Source organism: Clinocottus analis, unplaced genomic scaffold, assembly GCF_023055335.1.
Source record: "Clinocottus analis isolate CAN_PGR_092001 unplaced genomic scaffold, fCliAna1.0.p SCAF_13, whole genome shotgun sequence".
Taxonomy (NCBI): domain Eukaryota; kingdom Metazoa; phylum Chordata; class Actinopteri; order Perciformes; family Cottidae; genus Clinocottus; species Clinocottus analis.
The window spans coordinates 6,491,014-6,505,375 of NW_027175854.1; positions in this window are offsets into that span (position 1 = coordinate 6,491,014).

The following is a 14,362-nucleotide window of genomic DNA, read 5'->3' on the forward strand; positions in this document are numbered from 1 at the left end:
AACTCTCTGGAGATTCTGATTGGCTGGCTGTCTGTCTGTCGAATTCTTTCTTTTCAACCGCAGCTCAAGGGGCAGTGCATGTTTTTGTTGGAGAGCTGAAATATGGAAGGTGTAAGGTTTCCTCCCGGAATGTGTGTATGTGTGTGGTTGTAAGTCGGTCTCAGTAGCTTTAAAAACAAAGGGTTTGTAAAAGTTTAGGCTTCCTAGTTTATGTTGTGTTCATAACATTGTATCGTGTTCAATATTAAGTTGGTAGTAGCTGAAGAAATACAACATACAGATAGATGGATGATATCCACCGAAGAAGAACAGTATTGAGCCAGCATATAGCTATTATATTGTGAGAAGAATACATTGATACATTTAATATAGGTCACAGGGAGCATAAACAGGCTTGAAGCGTGTATACACATATATAGTAGCAATGCTTTTGAATATGAAGGGCATTTGCTACGTCATTACTGCTGAACATTGGAGTATTTTTCTTCCTTTCATAGGTTGCCATTCATTTCAGCACTGTGCAAATATGATGGCAGTGGGCGGATGGCATCTTGAAATCAGTTCCAGTATAGGTAACTCATTACAGTGGAAATGTTGTTGGCTTAAAGCTGCATTCATTCATTTATGTAGTCATTTAGGGGCAGCCGGACAAACTGAAAACACATCAGAAGCACTGTTGGCTAATAAAGTTGTTAAGTCAAACATGTTAGTTAAGTGTCCGGTTACACATCCTGCAGACAAGGAAATTTCCACCAACTCCTGAGAAAAAATATCAAACTTTTTAGCTGCTAAATGCTTCACTGTGTTCACCAGCCAGTCGCTCACATTGTCTGTCTGTCTGTCATCAGATTCGAGGAAAGTAGCATTCGGCGTGCTTATCAGAGCTTTTCGGAGGAAAAGCGCTGTCTGTTGTCATAGAAAAGGATATTGGTGAAATAGTTGGCTGGCTGAAGAACCAAAAAAAGCTGGAAATCACTACATTGTTCCATAAAACCGGAGGTGAACTGCAGAGTGGGATGATAATTCCATGTGGGAATCGTGGCTACTTTCATGTTACGCAGTCATTTAAACGACTAAATATATTGGTTGGCGTAGCTTTTTTGTTGTGTCATCATGTGGTGATGCAGTTGAAAGCAGGATTATTCAAGTGATGGTATAGTTGCAGGTCAGTTCACGTATCACATTACATGCCACGCCACATACTGCCCCACTTTTAGTTGTTTGTGTGTGAAAGGGTAATGAACACACTCTCAGACTGCATCGGTCATTCGTACCAGACTGTGGCTCACAGGTAATTACACCTGGTCATGGCCGTTCTCAAAAGACCTGGATCGCTCACTGTTTATTGGTAAACCATTAAATTGTACCTTTGAGTAAAATCTCTAATCACAGTTATTGACTCTCGGCCGTAGTTCGTACACTGTTCAACACAGCAGGCCGCGAGGGCCAGGTGTTGATTTACAGGATGTTTCTTTATTTACAAAGAATGCATTGATTACATGTTGTTGCATTATCTTTTTTTTTTTTCAAGAATTAAGCAAAAACGGCTTTGATGACAGTCATTTTCTTGATACCTGATGGGGATTTGAAAGGATTTAGCAACCCCACAAGGTTGGAGAAATTACTCCACCCATAACACAGAGTTATCTTTAAATTGCAGTGAAAACAAGAAGATTATCAAGGTGTTCATGTAACAGCAGGCACATATGTGCAGGCCTGCCCTGCTTGTGTACTCCCATGCGGTCCTGGATCTTTTTTGAACAGGTTCACATTCATCTTTGGCAAAGTTTAAAAGCACACCTCATCTCTTAGTTTCTCTAAATGTTTAGAATATACTCCAAATATATATACTATGCTCCCTTCAACAGTCTAATTTCCTCTAAAATATGGTAATTAAAGCGAGGTGGGTGCACACAATACCCACCCGTTGAACTGCCACCGCATCGCTGCCATCCACCTCAACAAAATCCAATCCTTTTTCATTGCATAAACATCCAATTACATAAACACAGCGTTAGATTTACAGCGAGGCCTGGCCCTTATGTTGTGGGCGGCGCTCAACACTGACGCCTCTTACATTCTGACACATCACCGTGGAGGCAAGAATAGCTGATCTCTGTGTCTTACAGGCTGCGGGGTTTTCTCATTTCAATAACCCAACTCCCACACAAGGCACCCGAGCGCACAGCTTCCGGCTGCGTAGTATGCCCAATGAGCACGCCGCGCGCATGAACTTCCGGCGATGTTTGACCGCGGCGACGCTCGGTGAGGGCCCTCTTGAGATTTGGCTTTTCGATCGGCTGCTTGACGCCCACGACTGCCATAGAGCCGTTGGGGAAGACTTACTGTCAGAGTGGTAGACGAAGGAAGTCAATATAAAAAGGTTAACCTCCACTAGTGGTCAACACCCCCGCCACTACCCAAATATTTGCGCTATGGATGTGCTTGGCAGTTACTTTAAACCTTCTGAAAGCATCTATCCTCGTATGAGTCACATCAAATGGTTCACAAACATAACAAAAGGGAACATTCACTGTATTTTAGTTGGACTTTAAGGGCTAAATTGTAGAGGTACGGCAACATCATGTCGAACATGCAGCAAGATTCAAAGGTCAGAGCTTAGAACCTTGAGGTCAAAGCATAAAACCCTGAGATCAGAGCATAGAACCCTGAGATCAGAGCATAGAACCCTGAGATCAGAGCATAGAACCCTGAGATCAGAGCATAGAACCTTAAATGAAAAAGTGGTTCAATTGAGTTTAGGTTGTTTCTGCTTCTTGTCCGCCCACATTGTCTCGCTAGAAGACCGTTAGTGAAGAGAAGTCACGAAAAACTAATCTGCATTCCTGTGTAAATGCACAGAGCTGATGTACAGGATTTAGAATAAAGGCCACTTTGTTTAAGTTGTTCTGTTTTTACCGGAAAACTAAACAAGAGCACGCTCAGCATTTTGTCTGTGTGTCTCACAATGACTCAGACAAGATAATGCAACAGATGTTTCAGATTACCCTGTTGTTTAGTAAAACTACAGAAACTGAAAGCTTTGTGAGGAGAGTCTCATCTTTGATAGTCACCATGGCAACCTACACTATCAGGCAAATGTTTCCTTGGAAAATCATATGTAATGCAATTGTATACACAGTGTAAATATCCTAAAATTAGGAAATAAGTAAGGAACAGAGAAATGTCTGTGAGGGTTTTCTTTATTATATTGGAGATGCTCCAGTGCCTGGTCTTCATATACAGGTCCATATACAGTGGTCGCCTCGAAGGCACTGAGCAAAAAGCACCAATTGTGTATTTGTGTTTGGGGTTACAGTTTATTACACCTGTTCTATCCAATTCAACCTGCAATGTATTGAATGTATTCACTTGGATTGTGCTACCTTATTAAGGTTAGCATATTTAGTCGGATAGAAATAATGTTTTTGTATTAACAATGGGTGACAGTGGAACTGTTTTTGTTTTCTATCCTGCTACTTTAGTGCTTTGACTCACTCTCACCACTAATAGTGTCCATTTTGGCGCAGCAGGCAGCTGTTGGTGGCAGGAAAAAAACCTCTAAATCTTCAACTCTAACACGGCCTGCTCATACAGATACAAGTAGCTACCAGCCGGAGGAGCATTTAGCAGCAAAGGTGTCGGTCAAGATCAAAGGAAAAGCTAAAAGTAGAGGGAATATTGGATTCAAATCTATCAGGCAGCAAGAAACATGACTCCACGTCCTCCAAATGTTGTTGTCTAAATAAGAAAATTACTGCTGACAAATGTGACGTATCAATTTCAAAGTGTAGTGTTATTTTCTGCACAAGTGGCTAAGAAATTAATTATTGCTGGTGCAACTTTTTTGAGGCCATAATTGCTGTTGTGTTATACTGCATTGAATCGAATTGCATGTGATATTTGGTACGATGGATAGCTTAGTTTGTTTGTTTGGATCGACAGGATTTCAACTTTCTAATCTGAACCCCAGTTTCACAAACCTGTTTATATCCAACAAACATTTTAGAGCATTTATAATGAGCACATTACAAACAGTGAAACCCAAATGGCCAACAACCATTGTTCAAAAGCTTCTGACTGGCAGCTTGTTTTGGATTTCCAGGAAACTGCGACACAAAACAAATGATGTCAGCGGCCACCAGCAGCAACAGCAGACGTATGTGCTGTAGTGCGTGTGGGTGGGATTACACAGTGACAGCTGGGGGAGATCATTGTGGTCGGGAAAGGGGGGATAAGAGGAGGGGGGGGGGGGGGGGGAAACCCGAGACTCGGGGGAGGGGTCGGGGTATAATGCTGTTGGGGCAGAGGGGTGGGAGGCTTTTGTGGTGACATTCCTTACTCTACAGAATGTATATTAGAAAAGTTAAAGAGAAGAAAAAAACCCCCAGCTGCACAAATAACACCAACCTGCTTCAAAACCCCCAAAATGCTCGAGCTGTTCTTTTGCATTACTGTTTACGGGCTTGGAGTACTTGAAGCGAGAGACATGTATGAGGATGGTTCAGGTTGAGTGAAGTAGATGATATGTGGGATACATCAGGAGGGGCGTGAGGGGAAAAGAGGGGTGGATGAGGGGGGAGACGGGTGACTCACGGGCTTCCAGGAAGAGGTCTGACTCAGCTACTAGAAGCCTCTTGACCTGTCTGGAGACAATATGTGGCCAATAATCAGTGTTTTTTTCACTTTGCTGGGGAAAAAAAGAGAGCGACCCCAAAGGTTGTATTATGGAAGATAAGAAATGGATTATATATGCTGTACAGCTCTCACTACTTTAGTTTTTTTCATGGGTCACTGGAGAGACAACAAAGAAAAAAATACTTTTGTCAGTCAAGTCGTAAGGCCTCAGATCAGTTTTGAAGATACTTTGACTGAGAATGCGAAGAAAAAAACAACTCATGCATACCATTCCCCATCCATTTGTGTGCGCATTCTTTCATGCAGTCAATCATAAACGGCTCTGCCGTCGCTTTTGTAGCGATCCGTCTTTCTGCTGAACCTTGTGACCTGCGCATACGCGTTGCTATAGTGACATTAAGATGAGAGAAAGGGGATAGCTTTCACCCACGGCGACAGCAGCCATGAAATGACTGCTTGTCACATGCTCCATTATGAATCAGACTCAATGACAGCTATGGACATACGCCAACTCTTACAGCATTTTAAATGTCTCTATTTTGGGCGTTTGTGAGGCCTTGTATGAGGTAACAACAGGAAACATGCAGGTGTTTGATTACATAACTGATGATGGAGGTATGAACATCAATCGTCATCTGTGTTTTCTTTCTCCTGCTGCAAAGAACAGCGATGAACATATGAAGCGGCATCTAATCAAGCGATGGGACCTGTTGACTATCAGACGTATACCGGCGTATGCTCTATAATCCTTTGGGTTCTGGTGTTTTCTGGACATGGTGCGGATTAATTGTTCGAGAATACTGCAATCCAGTTCATCTGTATTTGTTCCCTGAATTCAAAGAGAAGCCATAATTAAATTGGTGTGATTGCGCCGTTCGTGATAATCAACTTTCCACTTGCCTCAAGATACTTGAACAAATAACTGTTGAACTGGCCTGTAAATTGAGGAAAGAAATTGGTTAGGCCTGCTCTCTGAATGAAGCCAAAAGACACACTAACTCCTCATCCTCTTCTTCCTCTTCCATCTTCGGTTTTGAGCCCTCCGCCTCCTCACGTGGGACTTCTGTGATGGTCGCGGGTGATGGATGATTGTCGGACAGAGGGCCTGTTTCCTGGATGTGCCCTGAACTTCCATGTCACTCACACAGATATCCTCTGAGGATGGGAGGTGGTCTCACACACACACACACACACACACACACACACACACACACACACACACACACGCACGCACACACACACACAACGCTTTACATTCTCTTAACCTTACATACCTCACTGACCTACATGTGCTTTACATAACATAAGAGCCAAAGCTGTTTTTTATATTGAAGCTAATTTTTCTCTTTTCTTACGGTGTCAGACTACCTGACACCTCTGTGCAGCCATTCTAATTTTTTGAAGTAATATTTCAGTACTGTGAGCCTATAAAATATGATAAGTACTTGTGAAAAGAAGTCAAGCAGGTGAACCCTTTCACCCAACCCTGAGGGTAAATGTTCTGCCAAAAAGTACAAACTTGCTTCCAACAATCCATGAAAAACATGTGAATCTCAGCACAGAAAATCCCCACAGAGACTTAACCTCAGTCACACTGCACTGTGCCAATGGCCAACTCCAGCAACATGCTCCTACTGTGTGTGTTGTCCATGTCGAGGAAAGACAAATGGTTCAATTTGGTGACTTATTTTATTCACGCTATATAAAAGCTCCTTTATTGTGCTTACATTTACCAAGACTTTTTTTTTTTTAAAGTGCAACTTTTACTTTACTTTTGGGAAATTACGTTTGGGTTTCTGGGGGACTAAAAACACAACCTTTAAGTAACACATGGCGACTATTAAATTGTTACCAGCACAGCTACGACTTGCACTTCTTTGAAAACTTGCACAATGGTGTGTGGGTGAAACTTGCAAAACAGTGTATGGACAGAATTTTGTTATAGCCGAAACACTAAAAATCCATATGTGGCTTTATTGCTCAGTTGTAATGTTAAATTCTGACTTCAGACCAGCTCACATGTCTCCTGTCTCTTTGCCTCTCTTAGTCTCAATTATCCCTCCTCTCATTACACAATTTACTGTCTAATTAACAACCCTGACAACCCCATGAAAAGTAAATATTTAAAAGGAATCAGTGAAACACATATTTATGGAGCTGTTTAGGCACTCTTTTCTCTCTTTCAGTTCTATAATTGTATGAAAGTGCCCCCCTCTGCTGCTACCAAATCCTCCCAATAAAGTGTTAAACTCAATAGATGTCTGGGGTGGGATGTGAGCTGCCCACGCTCTTACTAAAAACAAAAGTAAAGATACATCTGGGAGTGAGCGCAGTCTGTGAGTGTTTTGATTTACTTCTGTAATTTCACTGCAGCTCCGGTGGTTTTTACTGTAAACCACTCCTACACTGTCTGCAGATGTGGCACTGGATTTAGTGGGAGGAGGGAATTTACATGTACTGTGTGTGTGTGTATGGGTGAGTGTGTGCGTCCGTGCATGTGTGTGTTTTGCTACATGTCCAAATCAAATTGGATTCTTTCCCGGGAATTCTGTTGTTATTTTCAACGCAAAGTGACCTTTACTCTTCATGATGGTTGATCAATTACTCAGGATGTTACGGGACAGTTAAAAATGCAGCAAGACTTGTTTCCCCAAACTCTTTAGTGGTTTCAACAACATAATCTATAGTCACAAACGCAACGTGACTTCGAAAAAAGCCAACAACTATTTGGGTTTCTCATGGGACATTGGACACGGGGGTCCTGGGTAAAAGTCCTGAATATATCCACTTCATTGCTCTTCCTCACTTGGTCTGAGTTATTCCACGTCTTTATCTCTGAGCATAGCATATTCACACAGACGGTAAAACACCAAGCGGACTTTTAATAACCCGCATGTCACACAACCCTCTTCAAAATGACATGTCTTCTTTGGTCAATACTTTGACATTGCAGTCAGTACAGTATAAACTGTGCGAAATCCCACAAAAAGCAAGAACGGCAATGTGATGGTGCCCAAAATGACTGAAGAAATGGGCGTATTGTTCTTATGCCCGTTTGTTGAGACCAGACTGCACACTCTATAATCCATGATTTCACATACTAGATGAAAAAAAAAGTCTGATTTCTTTGCTTCAAAAGACATAAGAGAAAAGAAGTATGTAAACAACATTTGATTAATGACAATGTTTTTTTTCAAGACTATCTTGGTCGTGCAACTGTTTTCAGGCACAGTGAAATATAAAAAGCATGAAAAAACAAACCCTTCTATTATTGGCTTGTGCTGTGTTCATGTTTATTGCAAATTTCAAACTTGGTCAACAAGTGAATGACGGCTCAGTGCTTGTGTCAACATGAATGAACCGTATGTAAACATAAACACTCCATGACCTCATAAATGACTGTTGTCTTTGCTGTTCTTGCATTATTTTTCTATAACCTTATAACTTGTTCCGAATTATCTCGTAAAATTGATTCAGGAGCGAGCAAAGTGACATTCTTTCACTTGTCAGGAAGATAAATGTCAATGGTCTTTTATTATTCACTCTGTAGTGAAGCCAATTTGTCAGACTCTGTACAATGAAGAAGCTAATCCATCTATCTATCACAAACAGTGGCTGGATACTGTGATCACTTTGTGCCATCTTGAAATCCCATTTGAAAAAGACAGAACAAGAAAGTTGAAGATACATTTCAAAGAAGCGTGTCCAACAACTGCAGTGCAGACGGCAACTGTGACCTCCAATTCTGATGTTTTCACAAGGAGTAGAGCAGCTGGTCACATTCCTTTCATTCCTCTACATAATAAGATGGATGTAACATCTAAATCCATCCCGGTGACCAAATGTAAACAGTCAACGCCAAACGAGAAGAATGCAAAGGAATCTGAGGGGCTTCCTCAACTTTCTATTCATTCCGTCAAGGATCACTGAACAACAAACTTGTTTTCGCACAGGAGCTGTATTGTTTCTCCGCATGTGTTGTCGTGCGGCAGATGAATCCAACGTCCACTGGAGCGCCGGGCAGCTAATAGTGTTTACGCTGGCTTTTAGGTGCAGGTGCACAATCCAACCCAAGGGAAGGAAATAAGGGGGGGGGGGGAGGGTTTGAATGTGACACAAACAGGAAATAAGCTTTGTGTTCCCTCCTGCTCAGTGGTCAACACAAAAGGTTTATTCCAAATGTTGCCCTTGTGCAATTTACTTTGTTGGCTTATCTAGCACAATATGCTCTGTCATGAGCTTACATAACAGAAACTATTGAAGGATCTCTCATTGATCATATTTTTATCTTCACACTGTGTGAGCATTTAATGGGCGATCTGGGGAACAATGCCAGCGGAAGTTTAGGAAATGCCTCTTGAAGTGGAGTGATGGAAAGAAAGTCCCTCCTTAGCATGTTCACATTTGTTTCTGGTCATTATGGGACAACCATCCTCTTCGTCCCACCGTTGGCAATAGACCAGACAAGTCTACTTTAATGTGTTCTGGATGAAATGAATTTGACTACCAGCAAATACTGAACCTGAAGAAGTAAAACCAACGCTGTCACAACAGTAGTGCAAAAATGCCAATGCTATGAAGGGCAAGAAGTTCTAACCATACACAGAGCTATAAAGCTTGAAAAACAGTCGCTTCCCCTTTAAAATAATAAAAGTATTGCCAAACTATATTTCATTTTTTATGATTGAAATGATTTCAGAGCTTTTCCTAAAATGTTTAGAATATATTGGACCACCTTTCAAACCTCCAGGTTTATTCTCCACATGAATTATCTGCAGACTGTTAGTAGGACTGTAGGAGACAGGGCGCAGGGCGTGTTTTCCTTGTGTGTGTGTCTTTGTGTGTGAGTGTGTGTGTGTATCCGAGGGTGTCTTACATGGTGTGGGAACAGGTCCTAACCCTGTACAGGAAAGACATTAGGAACAACATGAGATGTGGGGGAGTGGGAGGGAGACAGGCCGAGGGAGTGGGTGGTGGCTTTCAGGGAAAGGAGGAAACGACAGGAGAACACCCTCGACTTTTCATTCTCACCCAAAAAAAAAAACTCCCCACTACCCCCCTCCTCCTCCTGTCCCAACAAGGGTCCCTCCTCAACAATAAGTGCACTGCAGCGTGGCTCGACAACAAATAGTGCGTCACTAACGAGTCCCGACAAACATTCCTGCCCGTCTGCGTTTGCATGTCGTCCAATCATTCCGCCACTTCGTCCCAGACTTGAGAGGTGTGCTTTGGGACAGACGGTTTGTCATGACAGGGTCTCTGTGTGTTTCACTCAAATGATTTTCTTCAAACAATTTGAAAGCCTTGAAATCTGTGTTCTGAATCCTCTGATTTAGCTGGTACTACATTAATGGTGAGACAGTTTCTCGGATCGCTTCAGTTTTAGAAGTGTTTCTTTTATATTTACACAGTAGATGTCTTGGGGAGACATTGCAGCTCTCAAATGTCATGTTTTTAAAACTGAAAATTAAACAGAACCATTCTATTTAGCCTGCCAAGTAAAAGCACTTAAATCTATTTTTGAAATCATTGTCAGTTGACTCACGGTTCTTTCTAACAATCAATAACAATGGACGCATTCATGTATTTTCATATATCAACTATTTGTGAGCTGAATCTGGGCCACAAATGGTTCTTTGGCACCAAAAGGGAGGGAAGAGTTTGTTTGTTTTCAGTCAAGTGCCACTCCAGCTCCTCTCGTGGGAGTGATTCATTCCTGTGGAGAGAGAGAGAGAGAGAGAGAGAGAGAGAGAGAGAGAGAGAGAGAGAGAGAGAGAGAGAGAGAGAGAGAGAGAGAGAGAGAGAAAGAGAGAGAGAAAGATACTGAATCTGCTATGGTTACCTTAAGGTGAAGCAACATCATATTACAAAAGAACAGCTATTATAACGAGCTACAGTAGTCTGAGAATAATTAGGTTATTTTTAATGTTTTTAAATGTAAGAAATGAGGAGACTGTCCTCACAAGTCGGCTGGCACGTTGTTCACACACTGGAGATAGCAACCTAGCATGCTACGAATCAATAAAGCAGGTCTAACGCTTGAAGGCTCAGTTAATGAAAATTTAAATTTTATATATGAGCAAGGTCAAAACATGACTCCTTTCACAACCCTTAACAAGTGAAAGTAATTTGAACCCGATCCACAATGTTTCCCAAACATGACCAAACCATAACCATAGCCTTGGCACATCATAAAATGTATATATATATATATATATATATATATATATATATATATATATATATATATATATATATATATATATATATATATATATATGTTTGGGTTTGTAACTCTTTTGGAAGGCCCACACAAATAATAGAATCCTACCAATTGGATCTTTAAATAGAAAACACTTGTATTTTGTGGTTTAAATGGGATAACTTGTTGTAAATAAATAAATAAATAAATAAATTAATGGGGGAGCATTAATATGAACTAGGACAATTCACACTATAACTTCTTATTCATGCTTAGCGTCGCCATGCTTCTTTTAAACAAGTTCATAGTGAATGATAGTTGGAGTAGAGTAAAACTCAATTATAAGTCTCCCCCAAGAAGTGAGACAGTTTAGGAGACAACAATAGTTGATTCATATCTAACTCACTTAATGAGCAGGTTGCAGTTTGACCTTCTGACCCCAGTTTTTGTCCATCAGCTCTCATGTGTTGCCTCCTAATTAGTTCAACTTTACAATTGGCTCTTTCATATGTTCCTCAGCCAGACCGTTGTCTTTTAAAAGACAAGACAGACTGGAGTTTTTCTACTGGTTGTGCTAGTTTAACTGGGGACGAAGGAATCCCTGAAATTCCGGTTTGAAAACTATATGGGTTGCAGTCCAGCACTTAAGAGGTGTGAAAAGACATAAATAATAACTTAGAAGTACATAAGAATTCCTGTTAAATATTCCATTTACAATTGTCTTTTAGCTGCTGGGTGTTTATCAAACTAATACTTTATTTACATGCATTTTTTGACACAGTGTGCTTTTGAATTCTGTCATGGTCATGATCGTGTTTTCGAGCAGGAGGCTGTTTTTGTTTCTTACTCGTGAGACTAAGAAATGCTCAACCCTCCAGGAGAAATACTTTGGTGAGGGAATCGTATGGTAAGAAATTGTATCACCAGAGATAATCCAGTTAGTTACTTTGCTCGGAAAAAAAGATCACAGGGAGGGCCCAGACATTAGCTCTGGGTACAGCACATGACGTGAAACCTATTTCCTGTTTTCAAACTCACAAACAAAGCTTGTTTTTCAGGCTCCCTTCTGAGAACACAGGAAGGTTTTAAGATGTTTGAAAAATAACCAATCCCGCAAAGTTGCGGCAGGTTGCACAGTTCAAACTACTGTGTCCTGTGCGTGTCATGGATTGTGTTGTATGAATGAATGGTGCTTTGAATTCTAAATGCGTGCAACAAGCATTTGGAAGTCTAGCTTCGTGAGTGGCACGATCAACCGTGTCTTGCATATCTTCTTCAGCTCCAGTACACTTGTTGTTCTGACTTACGCAGTAGCAGTGACTCAGATCATGTTTTGCTGAGAAGTCTTTAATGATGTTAAATGTCTGATAAGCTTCAGGGTCAATTGGTCTGGCAGTGAGTCAGGCCGCCAGCTGCAGGCAGCCATTGTGATTTGGGGACTGGCCTTTTGTCACAGTGATGGAGAGGAAGATTTGAAATGAGAGCAAAACAAGCCTCAGCTGAAAGCGCGATTTTGTGTCAGGGGAGCAAGTGTGTGTGTGTGAGAGAGAGCGAAATGGTACGTGGAAGTTAAGGATTTGTGTGAGTACCTGCACGTCTTTGTATTTCACAGTGTGTCTTGTAAGCTTGTCAACGTGTGTGTGTGTGTGTGTGTGTTCAAAGATGAAAATACTTTAATTATACGTTCTGATAATTATTTCAGACAAAGAACAAGATGTGATGTCCTTGGACACTCGTCGTGAAACTTAACAATCACAACTCTTACATGTGTTTATACAGCTGAACTTTGCGAAAAGAAATCAGGCTTCTTCCACTTAATTTCTTTTTTTTTCATTGTTGGAAAAGAAAACTAAAACATGGTGAGACAACCACAGGTCATTTCCTCTCTTCCCGTCCCCTCCTTCCTTCCCCGCACTTTCCCTTCCCGTCACTCATCACCGGGAGTGCTGATCTTGCAGATGTCGTCTTTGTTTTCACAGAACAAATCTATGTTTTACAGGTCGATAAGGCTGAGAGGAGAATTAAAGTGATTTTTAAGACGGCAGTTGGGATCTGAGCCGATGGATGTTGTCTGACAGCAATGCCGGCCTGTCGGCCTATTGGTCCTCCGGTAGGAGGACCTGCTATACATGTAGGGATTCCTCAACGTTTTATCTCACGTCATCATCAGGTAGAAACAAGTTGAGGATCAACACTGGCAGAACTAATGACATTCCTGTCAGCCTCAGCTGTGTTTAGTGCAAATTACCAAATATTGGAACGCTAACACACTGCATGGCTAACCAAAGACCTCGACGAGATGAGCTCTGAAACTAAACTGAATCGGCGGTAAGAGATGATAATGGACACCTGTTTGCTCAAGACACCTATAGAACTACTGCTATTTCTCTTTTTTTTCTTTGGCTATTGATTTAATGTTAACTGTTATAGTCTCATGCTATGTTTAGTCCATGTAATGATTAACACGTCTTCTCTTCTTGTGTCTTATTTCTGTCTTTTCTTCTCCTTTAACAAGTGAGCTAAATTGAGTAGCTATGACTCAAAGTGACTCAGACCTCAATCACTTTCGCACATGGGCACACACACACACACACGCACACACACACACACACACACACACACACACACCCACACACACACACACACACGCACACACGCAAACAAAGACTCTATGTGTCCCCAAGCAAAGGTAGCAGCTGGTACCAGCATCACGTTTCATGTTTTTAGGAGAGAAATATCAAATATCTAAAAGGTTCCCTGAAACATTTGAAGCACTGGGATATAAACACCCCCCACCCCCCCTTACCCCTCCACACACACATACAGAACAACAACTCACTGGCTGTGAATAGCAGTGTGTGTTACTTACAACTCGTAGCTACGGATGGAGAGAGAAAACACTTAATGAAAGTCTGACTAAGCTCCGGCCTCCCTCACAAATACGCAAACATGCACGCCCCTCACGAGTCAGGGTCAAATGTCCTGAGCTGCTCTTCCTCGAGTTTTGTTGGAAATGTCATGATATTTAAACTCGATGCTAAAAATGGCCAGAGCACAAGAAAGAAAAAAAATGGCAGCGTGTTAATCATCAGCGCTCTTTATGGTTTAATGTCTCTCCATGGATCTCGCCCTCTTTCTCTCTCTCTCTCTGACAGCCTCTCCATCTGCATCTCTTTCTCTCGGTCTGAGACTCTGGCCTCTCTCCGCAGCCCTATTCTTCCTTTCGCTCTCGATCTCTCTCTCTCTCTCTCTCTCTTATGCAACAAGCTCATAAATAGAAAATAGATGTGTCACTCAATTACTGTATTCATACTGGAAGTGGACTACAAGCGCAGGCCAAGGTTTTTTACCGGAGCCCACACAGGGTTTTATGCCTTCTTCCATTAACTTTATTTTTACTCCAGTTTCAAAAACACTCTGACTCATTTATCTCAGCTGCACAGGTGGATAATGTGCTGTTTTGTGTGTGTGTGTGTTTGTTTGTTTAGCACCTCAAAAATCGATAGATTTATATCAAAATCC